Below are 17,306 nucleotides of genomic sequence, written 5' to 3'. Positions count from 1 at the left end.
TTTGCACTAAGGCAAGTCTGGATGTGTGTGTTTGAAATGTTTTATTCATTATTATTATGATCATGAGAAATATAATGGCTTTGGCAATACAGTCAGATCACAGTATATTTGTTTTCACATTTTTTCTCTTTGGATGTTTCTTGTGTTCAGATGAACAATTAGTGGCTTTAACTACTTTTGTGTGTGTGTGTGTGTGTGTGTGTGTGTGTTTGTATATATATGTGTGAGTGTGTGCATCTGTAAATTTGTAACAAAGATACCTGGGATTGGAATTCTTTCCAGAATACCAGTAGGTGCAAAGTCCACAAATCTTTGTAATGTAGGTCTTGTTTTCACTTTGGCATTACACACTTATTAATAATTCAGTTAATATTAACTCAGACTAACTATTTGGTAGATGTTTAAAGCCAGATTCAGACATTGTTTCAATATATGCAATTTGCACAGACTTTGGGGCAGGGGAAATTGTATCAATATTAAAACAATTTTATTCTGTATATATGCAAGCAGTCTTACTGTGGAACTCTGAAGATCAGGTCTGCAGTTTAAAAGGGAACTCTTGTATAGGAGGTGGAGGTACGTATCTGCTTTTTTTTTTTCTTCTCCAAATATCGAAAAGCATCTTGACTTTATGGAAGTCAGAAATCCTACTGTAAACATTTATTTAAGCAATGGTAAACTTTGCCCCAAGTGTTTTTCCAAAGCACTTTATTTTCATCCTACAAGGAATACCATACATTTAAAAAACCGCATACAGCTGTTTGTCAGGATGTGTTCAGGAAGACATTTTGTGGCATTTAGAAACTCTTAGCTTTGGGGCTACTTTTATCTCACCTCAATGCAAAAAGTAGCGTAAATCTTTTGCTTTCTTTCTGTGCTTAACAAACAATACATAGAATTTCTCTGTGGGTATGAAATACGCACTTGTCCTCAGGCTTCTTCATGGATATTGAAATGGCCCTCAAAAAGCCATGAACTTTGGGCATTAGACTGTCATGTGTAGGTAATAAATACAAAAGTACAGCTGCAGATTTTTAATGGATGCTTTTTGCAATTCTTTATGCTTTTGAAGGAGAGTGTGCAATGCCTCTTATGGTGGTACCTTTGCCGCTGAGACAATGTCTGTGACACATGTGATGCAACCTCTTACACTTTAAATTCAAGGTCTCTTAAACCACATTATTTCAAAACAGTAGCTCTTTCACTGTTGTCAGGGTGTTTTTCAGGCCCCTGTAATGACTAATTTAATGATAGTGCCAGATTAATGTTTCACAAGGTGCTGTTTTGCTCAATCATAGTAATCTGTCTACCAAAGTTATAAACTTCTGGATGCAGGAATTTAAAACAAAAAGTCTTTACTTCCAGTAGCTACTATGGCATGGGACACCTGTGTCATGGTGGTGCTCAGCAGTATGTTTTATGAAACAGGGTAGTTACTCATCAATAAACCTCTCATCTGTTCTTCCTTGTGTTCACGCACAGCACCATTTTCCTTTGGTGATCTTACATCAAAGATAGTGTTGGGAATAAACTTCTCAGCTAAGTACAAGCTAAGGTAAAATACATGTGTTACCTCTCAGAGCAGAATAAAATTTTGTAGATGAAATCCTAGACTTCACACTAGGTCAAAGAAAGTTATATAATTGCATAAACTCATGAGCCGTCTGACAGTGTCAGTCCTCTCTCCTTCCTCCTCCCACCACTCCCGTCCCCTCATCTCCTAAAAAACCCTGTAAATTAATTCTCATCAGACTATGCAAATGCACAACTTTTTTCTTCTTTTGGAAGACATATGGTCAAACCTGCCAGATTCGGTAGGATTAGCAGGAAACTGGAGTCATCACAGGGGACAGCACTTACTCATCTAGTGGCTCACTTAGTGCCATAATGGTGATGCCTCTCAGCCTCTGGTATTCACAGAGCAATCCCAGAAAGATCTGTCAATAGCCTAATACAGTTTTTCTGTTAAGCACCTTAGGACATAGGAGAACATTTTCTTCTCCTTCTCTAAGAAAAATCTATGGAGACAGGTGTGAAGCTGTCTGGTACTCCTGGTTTCCATCTCCTCTTCCTTCCATTGCACAAGGTAACCTGGTGTGACTTGGACTCCATTTGAGGTGGTAGGGTGGCGCTCTGCTACTAGAAATCAACCTCATACCATTAACAAGGAGGGCAAGGCATATTCATACCAGATGGGAATTGAGTCCCTCCCTGTACAGCCTGCAGGAAGAGGAATTGGCTCACTGATTATGCATCATATTCTTCACACATTTTAATATGTGTGTGGCTTGGGTCCAAGTAAAGCATCTGAAACAGTGCTGTTAATAGGCGGTATTTCCTGGTGTTGCTAGATTAACATGCCTTTGCAGCCCGCTGTCTCAATCTGCTCTGAGTCCTTTGCTCATCAAACGCTCTTCCATTTGGAGGGGGAGAAGATATTGAGAGGCCTTCATTCTTCAGCAGCATGTGCAGAAACTGGGGCCAGACAAATCAAAGCAGACAGTCTAGTGTCAGCCTGGTTTCCTTTTTAACATAATTTTCGTTTGTTGCAGCTTTCTTTTTTTTTTCACTTTTGCTTCCACTATAACTGGCATCTGCAGACTTGGTGCTTTTTAGCCTTTATTCTTTTTTTTTTTTTTTTCATGAGATCTCACCAAGATGTTGAATGCCCGACGTTTGGCTCTTTTAAGCCTTCTGAATTCAACACTTGCCTTTGACAGAGGGAAAGTGATGTTTTCATCCACAGTTATTTCAGCTTCAATTGATGAAAGGAGAATTTAACAGTTTGTAGGGAGATGTAGTATCTTTTATTATAACAGCTGATACAGCTGAAGGAAAAGTCAAGCTTTTGGGTACACAGCCCTAGTCAAGAACAAGTTTGTGAAAATAACTTGCTTACTGGTTGATCCACACTGAATAAAATGTGGATGAGTACAAGCTAGGAAAATCTCTGAGTGACAGCAGCTGCTGAGTGTTTTGCAGCAGTTCAATACAGAAATGTTATTTCAGCCCAAAATCCCACTTTTAAGAGATGACATGAAAAGTGGCAATCTTGCTGTGTTCACTTGGAAAGCAAGTCATCTTTCTTCTACTTTCTTCTACAAACTTGAAGTAAACCTCTTTGTAAAAACATTAAAATGTTCTAATGATACATGTTTAGTAGATGATTGGAGAGAGGTATCTATATAGAGCAGTGCAAATGCCATGTTTATGGTGGCCATCTTTGACATTTAGAAAAACCAGCCTCCTCAGGCAAATATCTGCTATGCATGAGCAGATTGGTCTCACCATCGGTTAATAAAACATCCACTGAGTCCTGGGATGGAAATCAGCCCTGTGGCAGCTCTAGCCATGCTAGTAATACTGAAAAATCTCTTTAAAGCAGAAGTAGCCCTTCCTTGAATCAGTCCAGTTCTCCTGTGTGTTCAAAGCTGATATTATTCCTTTCCTATCTACCTCCAGTCATTCAGGACAATGACTAACAGCTCTGGGTATTCCCTACCCAGTTCAGAGGACAAAGAACAGCAAATACATGTTTTTGAGGGGAGGAACTCTTGTCTTTATTTCCATTTTGTGCTAGTTAATATTTCAATAGCTCGTGGTGTTATATCAACTGCCTTTTTTCTCTTGCTGTTAATAAACAGAGGCTGCATTTAAGTTCAGAGAGGTCTGCACTGTCAGTCAGGGCTATTTCTGCCTGACAACTATGTTGCATGCACACCTAGCTCTTAATCTCTCCTTTACATTTAGATTTGCTGGTTGGCTTCATAATTGTTTTCTTCTTAAAACTGAGGTTACCTGACTCATCAGATATGAATACTCTGTGAATATCTGGTCTGGATTTCTGAGTCAGTCTCCAACAACTGTAGCTGAGCTATGGTCTGCCTTTTGGGGAAAGATTTAGTGTTCCTTAAAATGTTTCTAGTGATAGAGAAATCACAGTCATTGTTTGTTACACTGTTTTATTGGTTATTCACTGACAATTAAGAAATGTACATCTAATTTCTAGTCTTAATTTGAGGAGCTTCATCTTTCAGCCCTCTCGCACCTTCTTTCTATTTTGCAGTACAGCTGTCTACAGAAGGCCTTGTGTGGTATTTGCAGTAGCCCATTTATCTCAGTTATGTTGTGATAAGTCTGGCCTAGGGAAAAGGATTTCTGTCCTCTATATGGATTAGTCTGATTATAACAGTCATATAATAGGTGCAGCCCTGTCCCCCCCCCCCTTTTTTTATGTTGAAAAAAACCAACAACAACAAAACAAAAACCTAAAAGAAATGAACCTACTCAAGTATGTATTACCGTAGGAGTGATAAAAATCATGGCGTTAAGAAAAATAGTAGTTTGCTTATGTTCATTATATGTTGGAAATGCCACTTATGTTGATCTGGAGTTTAATATTGGGAAAAATTGACCTATTTTTGAGATTTGGTTTGCTTTGATCTCTTATTTCCTTGGGATTTTCCGCAGCTTCTGTGTCATAAAAGCTGCTTTGCCTCTTTGACCTTAACAGAAGTTATATAACAGGCTGTTTCCTTGGGTTTGTGTAGCCAAAGTTTCTCTTTCTTTCCTGCACTTTTTGTTGGGTAATCCTTGAATACTTTTCATCTTAAATAAGAATTTTCCAAGTATCCATCCTAAATATCTCCTTCAAAGGAATAAGACCTGCCTTGTCTTCATTCTTCACTACAATGGTCTCAGTTGTGTGCACTGCCAGTGGATTAAGGCATTTGCCAGAGTACAGAAGACACTGAATGATGTTAGGCAAAATTGTGGTCTTTTTAAACCTAGCTGGGACATATGCATGCACCAAATCCATGGTATTTCCCCTGGGCTAAATCCACCAGTTTTAAACAATGTATTTCAGACTAGGCTATTTCAGACACTTCATTGCTTTGCTTGTCTAAATCTTGCAGGAGATAATGTACATGCTCTTTTTATCTTTTATAATGGCATATGGCGATTCTGTTGTCTTGAAATAAATTTTGCATTATTTCTTCTTCTGTATATTTTAGAGTAGTAAATTCTAGTGTTTGTCCCATGTCCTAGTTAGAAGAAAAGAGATTCTTGTAGCTTCTACTTCCCTTCCTGTGTAAATAACACAAATACAGAAGAGATCTGAATAATCCAGAAGCAGGTGACTCCACATACTCTTTGTGTTAATAATTATTCTGAACATATGCCAAATAGTCTTTAGCAATGTTTGACACATATTAAAAAAACAAACAAACAAACAAAAAAAAACCAACAAAAAAAACAAGATGAAAAAACGAGAGGTTTGGACATGTGAATGCTTTTGGAAAAATACAAACATCCTGGATGAGATAACCAGGGATGTAATTTTGTATGCTGCTGAAAACTCTTGAAATGAAACACAGTGATTGTGACCCTGCTGCTGCCGTGTTTATAGAGACAAAACATTCCCTTGGAGAAAATGAATGTGCTAGGCTAGTTTGAAAGTGTGTCTCCTGTGTGAGGCTTCTATGTGCACCTTTAACAAAGCATTCAGGAACCAAGTTATTCCTTTGCCCAGGTATCGTTTTGAAAACAGTTCTAGATAGACTCAATGTCTGTGCAGAAATTTACAGTTTAAAGAATGGGTGAAATTTCTTTCCCTGCTCCTTTCTCATGCCTGAATATTTGCTCTCCTGAGCTTGAGTGTGTTACATTCTTTTGCTTATGAAATAAATTAAATCCAAATCAAACAGAGCTTTTTGTTCTCTTTCCTATTTTTTTTTTTTTCCTTTTTGGGTTCTATTGCCCAAATTGGGTTGAAATGTTCTGTCCCATTTTACAGCAAAACCACAGTTTTGTAGCTTTTTCCATGGTGAAATAGAGATCAGTTTTGCTTTCAAGGATGACAGACATGGAGTTGGTTAGATTGTTGTACCCGTCTTAACTTGGGTTCCTTATGTTCCACTCTAGCAAAAACTGACTTGCCAAATATTTTTATTGGCTTGTCACCTTTACTGTTATAAAAACATTGAATTGAGATTCTATTAAAACCAGATTTTAAAAGGCCTGAAAATCTTAAATATGTATTGCAGTAGTGCATGGGGTGGTTTTAGTGACTGTCTGATTTTTCATTGAGCTTTTTTAATTCTCAAAATCGGCTTGCCTAATTTAAGAGTTCCTTAGGCACTCCAAATGCTGTCTCCCACTGTTTCACAAGGGAATGGTTAATTAGTCTAAAATCTGTGAAAAATTTCAGCTGAATTTTTCTCTCTGAAATGTCACGGGAAGACATGGTAGGGAGAACTGCCCTTGGAGCAAGATGATCAGCAGGGTCACACGGAAGGCAAAGTCTCCAGGAGATGCTAGCTAAGACTTTCAGAATGGGAAAGAAAATGTAGGGAGCAGCAAAATCTGAGCCATTTGAACTGAAATGGAAGTTACTGAAATAAACGTAGAATAAAGTGCAAATTTACAAGGCATCTTTGCATTTTGTGTGGTGTATGGGCCACACAATGTCGTATGGGCCTGTCTACTTTCTAAAGTTGTGGTGGACCTATCCCCATTTATAGTAACTTGCCAAAACATTAGAGACACATGCTGTTTGTTAGAACTGAGCCTTTGTATAATCTAGGTAAATTTTGATTTGCAGTACTCTCCTAAAAAGCATTTTGTGATGAGGGAAATGTTAAATAGGATATCCTGTTATAATAACAGAGGTGTTAGTAGTGCTTTTTCTTCCTCCTCCCACAGAGCTGCCTCTAGACTTCCAGTGCCTTTTCTACATGTATTTGCTATAAAGAGACTGACTGTCTGTGACCTTCAGTTATCTTTTATTGCTTCATATAAGTCTTTAGATTTAATTTTCTTCCTTTAAAATGACTATATACAATTTTTGATTGAAACTCAATAAATATCTTGACAATCATTTTATGACACCAGATACATGCACTTCTGTTTGTAATGTTTCCAAGATGTTGTATATGGAAAAATAATAAAATGTGGAGTTTAAAAAGCATTCATTCTTGGACTTGACTGTACTCTAACTCTTCTTTACAATTTATTTTTATATTTTCTTTTGATATACTACCTTTGCATTTACAAATCAGTTGAACATATCCTTGCACTACAGTCATCGAGCTTTTCCTGCTGTTTCCACATGCAAAAGAAAAAAATAATATCATGCATATGCATTTCAGCATTTGAGTTTTTAGACATATAGTGAAACAAAACCAGGAAGCTGTACAAAGATACTGAAAATTAGTGGTATTAGTGGTTCTTACTCTTGAAATACTGCTGTTCATCCACAGATATATTGTTTACTCTTTAAAACGAGGAACATTTGAGTGGTTAATTATTCTGTTTTGAAATACTGCAAAGACACAGCACTACCCACCATTTTGTTTTATGAATACTGAAACTGGGGCTGACTGGATTTTAGGTTTAAAGCATTAATCTTCAAGGATTTCATACCTAGCAATTAACTGACATGTAGATTAAAGTAATTATGGTTATATTCATATTTACTCTTTCTTTGAGTGAACTTTCCAATACTGAGCCTAAAAATACACTTTGCTATCAAGTGTCTTTTCTAACTCATTCTGTTTTTTACATTGATTCAATTCTAATCACTGCTCAAATGTGCGCATTACTCTGGAGTGCCTGGTTATAATTTGCATGGGCAAAATTAAGATTAAATTGCCCAAGAATCGAATAAGAGGAAAACTAAACCTCAGTAAACGTTAGAGGCAATTTTTTAAAGGTGGAAATGAAGCCAGTCTGCATACACGTGCATACATATTTCCAGCCTCTTGCTGAAATATAGCTTAAGGAAACACAATTAGTTTCTTGCCTGAAAGCCAAATTCACTTATTTTTTATTGATGGGACCCAGACACAACCAAAAAGACAGCAGACCTGACTGCAGAGGATGCTGGTGTCGATTGACTTCGGTGCGCATTAGAACAGTCTGAGGAATTCTATATTATTGAATGATAGTAGATTGTCCTTAGGGTGTGCTGTCTGTATTACATCTCCACTTGTTGTGAAGATAGACCCAACAGGTGATTGCTCCTTGGTTATTTGTAGCTAGAATGGCATTCTCTGTGGTGCCTCTGCAGTACAAGGAGGTTAAAGATAAGAATCTGGTGCCACAATCTACTTTTTAGGTAACATCCTAATCTATCTGTGAATCTCTGATGAGCTGTTTCCCAGTATCCTACTTCCAAGGTTGTCTGGAGATGGGAATTGATTGAAGTGCTCTGTGGTAGGGAAGGTGAAGAGAGAAGCCAAAAGTTGACAAGACCCTTGGGACAGTGTGGGGTTGTGTGTGCCCTGTTAGGGTATGGGAGCTCAGAGTTGCTCCCAAGGGCCCCCTGTTCAGATATGGCCTCTGTCCACAGGTCTGCTTTTGGAAAGTCTGCTTCTTCTGAGTAGGAATGGGGAAGGGTCTTTATCTCCTTTTATTTAAATGAAAAGTTGTTATAAACTAACAGTTCCCCTTGTGCTCAGGTCTGTGAAGAGCTGCAGAGTACAAGTGCCAGCCCTGCCTGCTGTGAAACCAGTAATAGATCTATTGAGCTACTAAGGCATGCAAGTGTTCGACAGTATTAAGCTGCTGGGGCTACAAATAAAGTGTTAACCAAAGCGCTGATCTCTGAAGTATTTTAAAATAATCAATAATTACACTCTTATTTGGTAATCATGCAAGTTTACTATTTTATTGAAGAGACACTTCATTAGTATATAAAGCTGACGCAGTAAAAACTCCAAATAGTAGCCTCGTGAAATTATTCTTTTTTCTTTGATATAATCCTGTAGGAGAAATTCAAAGGGAATTTTAAGAGGCCTCAAAAAGATTTAGTTGTACAATTCCCACTAATTAATTAATTTTGCTAAAATTTGCCATTTATGTTAAAAAGAGTTAAATATACAAATGTTTATAGAATTACAGACTTTGTTTTTAAAATGTGTGCATATTTCAAAGTATTTGTATTTGGATGATCTTCGCCTAATTATATTAAAAATCTTTTTGCTTGCTTTCCCTGTATATTGATGAATTATCTATTGAAGGAAAGACTGTAGTAACATTGTATGAAGAGGAAAGTTATTAATACTAATGGATTTTTTCCCCGCTCTGGCTTGAAATCAGGTGGAAAAAATGCAGTGTGAGATGTTATAAAATCAGTAGCTAAGGATTTAGACTTTTCAAAAGCATGATCAGTGACAGAATAGAATTTGACAAATCTTACTGAGGTGTTGGCCAAAATAAAAATTTTAGGGCGACTTCCCAAGTTACAAGAGCAACAAACCTAATACTTCCTGCTGCCAAAGGCCACCCCCATACACTGACTCTCTTGTCATCCAAACTTCTCCTGAGCCAGAATACATGCTGGTACCAACACACCAGGTGCTGGGAAAAGCTTTCTAAGTGCTTTGAAGGTAAAGTATTAGGCCAGGTTCCTTAGAAAAGCTGTATAGTCTCTTTCACAGTAGATGGTGAAGAAATGTTCAGGCAGTGATCTGATTTGTGTGACCCAGGTATAGAATCTCCCTCCATGATTGGGGGTCTGTCAGATGCCCTCTGGAGAACCTTTCTTAGGCACAAATATTCCAGATAGTTCTGTACTACTTTTGAGCTGATATTCTTGGATCTCTTGTATCCTGAAGGCAGAAAAGAAATCAGAGAGGAAATTAAGAGTGAGTTTGTGCCTTTGAGCCAAAATATACTGTAAGGACCATCCATAAGCAACAACACTAAAGGATAAATGTGTGGTAAGAGACTGTAGTATTATCATATATGCCTGCATAAGCAACTGTTTTTAAGGAGTGGGATGTGGGCAGAAAGAATTAAATGGCTAAAGCACAACCACAAGTGGAAAAACAGTACTTTGATCCACTATTAATTTTTTAGAATTTTTTCCTGCTAAATACATACAAGCTATTCCCAAGATAAAGAAGTTTCTGGTTTTTGCATTGACATACCTTTTGAAGTACTTAAATTAATTTTTTCTTTAACCTGCTGCCCTTCAACCACATAAATTATAACATACACTGATGTCATTCTGCTGTTAATACTCTGGAGCTGAAGTACTCTAAAGAAATCTTAAAGGTTCAACAGATTGTTTAAATGTAAATAGCTATTGTTGTCAAGTTTGCCCAAGTAGATACTCCTTTTGCTACCTTATTCCTTCTCAGCATTCCAAAGAAGGTTTTTGAATGTGGGTACATCGTTAACATGTGGCTAGCAGTAGGTGGTCAAGTGTTATATTGGAAGCACTTGGGAACAGAACTGGAGACGATTGCCTGATATTCAATTCATGTGTGGGTGTCTTGTGCTGTGCATAAAATTGTTAGTCATTGGCGAAAGGTGAGCGTTTGTTGCAAAGCTGTGACTTGCAGCTGCATTGGGATCAATTATTTGCTTGCCAAAAACTATATTCAAATTTGTGGGTATGTACAAAAGTTGTTGAGAATTGAGACTGATTTTATACTGTATGAGACTCATATTTGCTCCATGCGAATTTAGCAGTAGTGCAGTTCTTTTACCCTATTACTGTTATTTCTAATGGTATTCACCACTTGAATGGTCCTGTATGTATGGTGAGGAATAAAATAGTAGCATTGTCTTTTTACTGCTGTTTGGGCTTAGTATTATACTTAAGTGAAACAGGTCTTATGCTATCTGATGCAAAACTGGAGGTCTCAGATTATCGCAGAGGTTATAGCAAAGCCAGGGTTGTGCTCAGCATTCGTCTTTAGTATCTGTCTCAAGTTCTGATTCGTAGTTTCCTTATGAGGGTACATAGAGGTCTGCAGCAGTATTACAGGCTAAAAGTTGTCCAGAAAGTTTGGCAGCCATCACTTTGGAGATACATAGAATGAGCTATTGGTCTGAAGAACTTGCAGTCCAAGTTTATGCAAGGGATCCTGCGTGGCAAGTGGAACAAATTGTTTCCATCTCATCTGGCTTTGGAAGGAACATAGTCACCACCATTCATACATCTGGGACTGATGCGTAGTCCCACTCTCAAAATAGATCTTTGGTGACTAGTGGTGGTCTAGGATGCCCTTGCCCATGGCACCAAAATTTAGTTTGTGTTGGATAATTCAAGTAACATGAAATTCACGTTATTGAGCTTGAGATTGACTTTAGATTGACTCACAATATACTGTCTGTCTATTTTGCCAATGAAATTGACAAAATATTGCAATTTTCAAGCAAATGAAAAAGAAGAGGAAAACCCCCCAAAATGTGTATGTGTGTGTAAATGGTTTTATCTTTTAGAAATGCACAGTCCCAGGAGCAAAAAACACTTGGGTTTGTCATGGATTGTTAAAAGAAATTAACAAAAATATTACACAGATTCACAAAACTGCCAGTGGCATGGAAACTTTTTTAGACAGAATGCAGGGTTTAGAGTGTTTGTCCTGGTTCTGGCTGGTCCAGGCTTAATTCTGTCTTCTATAAACATGATATGAAGCCGTATCTTCCATTCTTCACAAAACATTGTGGACTGTGATGGAGTCAGATTAGACAATTTATTCCTCCCTAAAAAAACCCAAGCATGATTGTCACTGCCAAGGGGCAAGAGGGCTGTGGCATGGAAGAGGAATAATGTTGGGTGCAGGAGGAAGAAGGTATGAATAGTTTAATTTAAGGTAGACATATTAAGTAACTTGAAACTGTCTGAAATTCAATCATACCTAAGGGAGACTCACAATATGGCCAGTAGAAGGAAATAGACATCTCAGGACGCTGATTAGTTTCATCCTTAAAATAGCCTCTAGTTTCTGTCTACTGAGGATAATTACAGCTGACACTAGCTTGCTCAGACTTAGATCTGTGAAGATGCATGAGATGAATCCATGCCTGCATGTGTCCTAGAACAGGCAAAACCCCTTCTACCTCTTAAATCCTCTTACTTCCTGGAGCAATTTCTTTCTCTTAGTACAGACCAGGTCTTAACTAAGACTTCTGCTGGTCTTCTCAAAGGCTTCTTCTCCACATTCAGTTGTCTCCCCAGTCCTACTTTCTCCCTGCATAAAATTAAATAACTATTCCATGGGTTAACATTGGTCAAACCATTGCAGCCTGAATGGTTTTTCAACGTTAATCTTCTACTAAGACATCAAGCGTCTTTTGCAGGAAGGGCAGCTGGCTGGGAAGTAATTTGATAGTTTTGCTTTGGGCAAGTTGGGACATGTGTTCTAACATCATACAAAATGTAGTTCATAATTTGATAGAGACCTGTTCCTCTCTGTAACGGATACAACAGACAGATGGGGGAGCACAAGTTTCAAGAGAGACAATTATGATTCGTTTGTGAAACAGACGTGTTTCACAACAGCTGCTTGCCAACATCAGCTATTCCTCTTTTGCCCTAGAGCTGTGCAACTCTATTTTAAAATTTTAAAGTTGTTTTAGAGAGAGAAAAATATTTTATTTCATCCAGTGTGTTTTACATGGTTTTTTTGTACATCCTGAAGTAAAACATCTGGAATGTTTTGAAATGAAACACTTTCAAAATTAAAAGTTAAATATTTGGAAGAAATGTAGAGAAGGTATGCTTTTCAATGCTTTGCTGGATGTAATTAATCATTTAAATTGATCACCGCCCAATTTAAAAGGTAATTTAAACAGGTCAGTTTGAAAGAAGAATTTTGAAAGAGAAATAAGTAGTTTACAGATAAGAAGTAGGAGTAAAAATACTTTTTAAAGTAAAAAAGGAATAATTTGCTCTTAATGATTTGCAGGCTGAAATGTAGATTTTCTAAATATATTTTATCTAGTTTTTATTTCCTTTGTTACCATGTTTTCATATTTTTGGAAATCTGTCAAGTCCCACTCCAGATTTAAAACTATGATGGTTGGATAGTTTCAAAGTCGGGGAAATATCTAAATTAAATTCCCAATGAAATCACCATTGCCTGAAATATAAAAGCTCATGCTTTAACAGTTATTTATTAGGTGCGCAATATTTATTGTGTTGCCCAGTGGATAACAACCAAACATGTACTCTGCTGTTATACTTGTGAGTGGAAAGTTTATTCCTTCTATGACAATTTTTCTGTCTTTCTTAGAGAACCAACTAGCATATATATATCTATTATAGTAGTGGGTTTTAATTGTTTCAAAACCTTCTTGAAAATGTGGGATGATTTCATATTTCATGTGGTTTCCTTTCCTGCTTTTGTGCTTCAAAGGATGGTGAACAAATTAGCAAAACCCTCAGAGTCATCTACTGTCTAGATCTGCTCAACTCCCACCAGCTTCAACTTGCCTAATGGCTTGAAATGGATATGTCGTTACAGTCTGCATCTGATGATTGAACTCCTGATGGCAATGAGAAATGAGTATGTGTTAGATCTGCAGGATCAAACCCATAGGAAGTACATTACTCTAGTTCACAGCTGAAGGTTACTTGTATGCCTTGGCTTATTCCACTTGAATTGAACTCATGTATTTTAATCTGTACCTCATCATCTTTGACTTACTATGAGAAAGAATATTTAAAGTTAAGTACAGTAATATATGCATACAGCTAACACACTCTCAACACACTGCTTGTTTCAAAACTGTTCGTGCTGCAAGCAGGAAGATATATTTAGTGACTTTTAGTCCTGGATTTAGTGTAGAATCTTTAAAGCAAAAAAATTATGGCGAGTAAGGATTTTTTTAAAAGGGGAAAGAAAACCCAATATTAATTTCAATCTGGGTCCATAATAGTTATATGGTACATTTTCAAATCTATATAATTAAGGGCTTTAGAAGGCTTAGAAGGCATCTTATGTCATAGGATTTTTAACTGAAATGCAGTCATGGGCTATGCATAATAATCTGGATTTTTTCCTACATTGATCAGTTGAATGACAGTAGCATGGGTAATGATGAAACTATTGTAGAATCCAAGTCATGACTCATAAATGCCCCTTACTGTAAGCATAAGAATACAGTAATACTGTTTGATATGTAGGTATATGAATAAAATGATCATGAAAATAATGAATGGCTAGGGTCTCATCACATTTTTGGGGGATGGATGGTTGGAAGGATGGATGGATGAATGAAGGAATGAATGAACAGATAGATAATCTATCATTTTGCTTTTTCTACAAGTAGATACATTTTCTGAGTATCTACTCTGCTCCGTCTGCATTCTACTGGCTGAAAGATCATAAGGCTTGAAGTAATTTTCTTTGTGTCATAGCTGTGATGGCTTACTGGTCTTGCCGTGTTTCACAGTTAGGTCTCTTGTAACAGACTGGTATATACATGATAGCGAGGTATCACCCGCAAAATCCAGATGACATCTCGCCACCTTGCAATTCCCTGGGGGAGGACAGACTCTTTTTTGTTCTCTATACAGCTCTTTTGGTCCTGGTCTGTGGCTATGACTCTTATTTACTGTAGAAACACACAAAAAAGGAGCATAGGGGTTTGTTACTACTTTCCATTGCTATTATAGAACAGTCTAATCTATATAAAATCAATAGCTATAAGAAGGTTTGTAGCAGACTTCAGAAAAACTCTGGGAGCCCTGCTTTTAGAGTCAAAACTCTGGGGCATGGGAGTTAGAAGACATTTGGGAATAGAAGGTTTGCTCAGATAGTGCGTGTCATGGCAAAAGCTAATGCCTGCTCTCAGTGGCATTCAGGAAAGGAGAAAGCCAACATGTTCATATGGATTCAAAATAATTTAAAAATCATCTTATGTTTTCAGGTTCTAAGTCCTTTTCTGACTTTTCAGACTAGCACTTTGAATATAATAATCACAGATTTAGTTCTGGGCAAGAAGTCTTAGCCTTTACATAACCCCCTGCCATTCAAATGATCTTTTTCCATTCACAGATGAGTTTTGACTTCAATTTGGCTGCCAGTGGAATAAGAGAATTTGAATAAATAAATTTTTAAAACCAGCCTTGATAATTTTTTTAATCAGTTCAAAAAAGCTTCTACTTAAGCCAGATTTGTTTCAAAGAGTTCATAGAAGTGATCCTGAATAGTTTGTCCTGCCAATTTAAGCAAATCTCATAATGGCCTTAAAGTTTCTACCATCCCCACTAATTTCTACATTTTCTTTGAACTGATTTACATAAATGAATAATATAATCCAAGCCTCAGAGTCCTTGAGTGAGAACTATTGAGCACATGTGGCCATTGAAGTCTATGGAAAGATTTCTGACTGTGGAAAGATATTTGTGGAAATTGGGCTTGGCTCTTGGGTTCCCTGAGACCACTGCAATTAGGGATGGATTTTTCCTCTCCCTTCCCTTGAAATCAGTGAGAATTGATTACTCAGAGATCTTTAAAATTCTAGCCTTTCAACAGCTTATCTTGTTAAGGAATAGTTTGTAAGATTTTGCTTTCATTTGTACTATGTAAAACCAGATACGACTGGTGAGAACTTGAGGTGGCCTAAGCTGAAGTCTGAAATGACTGGGGATATTCACACCCAGGTGAGGGTATAATCCAAAAGGTATGTGTGGTGCTAAGGTTTGACTGACTTTGACTCTGCTTCCTGTTGGGAAATTCTCCTGTTTAATGTTTTTATTTTAACTGAAACCAGCTGTCTTTCAAGAAATAGGGAGAAAATGTGGGATTCTTGAAATCCCAGATCAAAGAAAAGCAATTCTCTAGTCCCACTTAGACAATGTCAAAATTTATGGGCTCCAGGTACTTTGGTGTTTTGTGGACAAACAGGGTGGGTTGAAGCCACAAACATGCACATCTCTGTGACCCTGCTGGCTTCTGCAGACAGCAAAAGGTGGCTTTATCAGCAAAACTGTTTCACCCAAAAACCTACTGGGTTAATGTTTAAACAGAAGATATAAGAAGAATTCATATTTTGTTAAATCTAACAAATTTTTGGTGTATAATATAAACAACAAATTCTTTCCTGCTCAAGGAAAATTCACTGGAATTAAGTAAATTTACACCAGGGATGAAGTTTACCCAGAGCATAAAGTTCACTTTAGTGAAATTATTTTTATTTGTAATGGGTTGAATGATTGCAATCTAGTTGTGTAACAGTTTTAAAAATACGGATTTAGAGAACTTTTTGAGCTGTCAAGTGAACTCATAGTGGTCTAGAAATTAGCAAAATAACAGTTCTGCAGACTTGAAGGGAAGCTGGACAGTCGTGCATGCTGCCTGTGTCAGTGCTGAAAAATGTGTCTTCTGTATTGTTGTTACAGATTTTCTCAGGGGAAAAAGCTTCTGCTATATACATTCTCAGTAATTACATTTTCCCTTAATTTGGAAGTAAAATATTTCCAAATATGATTTGTGTTGAAAATTCCAAATATTTATTGTGTCAACTTGTAGAACAGCCTGAAGGAAAAAGAGGGTTAGGGTAAAGAACTGGAATGTTCCTAAGCGTGTTGGAGGATAGAAATCTTAAACAGTGTAATATTTATGAGCAACCAAGAGGCTACATTCTGCTCTCAATTACTCTGGCATAAATCTAGAATTACTCATTGGAAGTTCAAACTTTTTTGCTGCAGATTTACACCCATATAACGAGGAACAGAGTTCAGTTCTGTAAGGGTGGGAAGATCAATTTGGCCGGAATGTAACTAGCCTGGAACTCAAACTCTAATCACAGAAAGAAAGCTTTTCCAGGTCAGATGGCCGGGTACACACTGTATCTCTCTTTCCCTCCTCCACCCCTCCCCTTTAGCTTATCTATTTGAAGCAGTCATAGGGTCCTATTCCTTGTAGTAGCATCCCATGGCATTAGATATTGGACTGCTTCAGCTTCATCATGTAACGCAGAATGAAAATGCTCAGACATGGAAGAGATGAGGCCGAAAGGAAGCAGGGCAATATAAAAAAAGTTGGTAGATTATAGTTTGAGGAAGTAAAGTGTAGAGACTTGTAAATGGCAGAGAGGGCTCGGGGAACCATAGTAAAACAGTAAGGAGGGAAAGAGGGTTAAATCCCCTATTGTGGAATATTGGAAAATTTCCTAAATTTAAGTAGAATCTTTTGACAGGTTGTCGGCGTGGATTTTTTACTATTCTACTATTACAGATCCCAGTGTTGCTCAAGTGGTTTGTACTGCAGAAATTGTAATGCTGTGCTAGAATTGTGTCTGAAAGGGGAAAAAAAAAATAAATCCAAAACCTGTCTGCACATCTTGTTCTTATTCTAGAGAAGATACTCTCGCTGGGTTCAGAAAAGGGAATGGAATGAAAAATAGGACTTTCAAAGACAGTAAAAGAAAACGATAAAGGAATAAAAAGGAATAATGTATGGAATCTAATTATACCTTTTCTAAATGGAGAGAGAGAGACTGTACTAGTATGTGTCAGACTTAGCTGACAGAAGTAGTTGGAATTATGTAGTTTTGTA

General features: G+C 37.2%; 1 protein-coding gene across 3 annotated transcripts in view; it reads left to right on the top strand.

Annotated features, from left to right (window-relative positions):
• NAV3 (neuron navigator 3) overlaps positions 1-17,306 on the top strand; it is a 543,191-nt gene that overhangs the window by 255,276 nt on the left and 270,609 nt on the right. Inside the window, exon 3 of one of the 3 annotated variants that reach the window (XM_061454723.1) lies at positions 15,342-15,429. The exons of the other annotated variants lie outside the window; for them this stretch is intronic. The gene's annotated coding sequence lies outside the window, so the exon portion shown is untranslated. The remainder of the gene's footprint in view (positions 1-15,341; positions 15,430-17,306) is intronic. 3 annotated transcript variants of the gene reach the window in all.

This window comes from Pezoporus flaviventris, unplaced genomic scaffold, assembly GCF_033815535.1.
Source record: "Pezoporus flaviventris isolate CSIRO_AGI_PZ_B2104156 unplaced genomic scaffold, CSIRO_AGI_Pfla_v1 ptg000016l, whole genome shotgun sequence".
NCBI classification, from domain to species: Eukaryota; Metazoa; Chordata; class Aves; order Psittaciformes; family Psittacidae; genus Pezoporus; species Pezoporus flaviventris.
The sequence above is the reverse complement of the archived record's forward strand: the minus strand, read 5'-3'. Positions and strand labels throughout refer to the sequence as shown.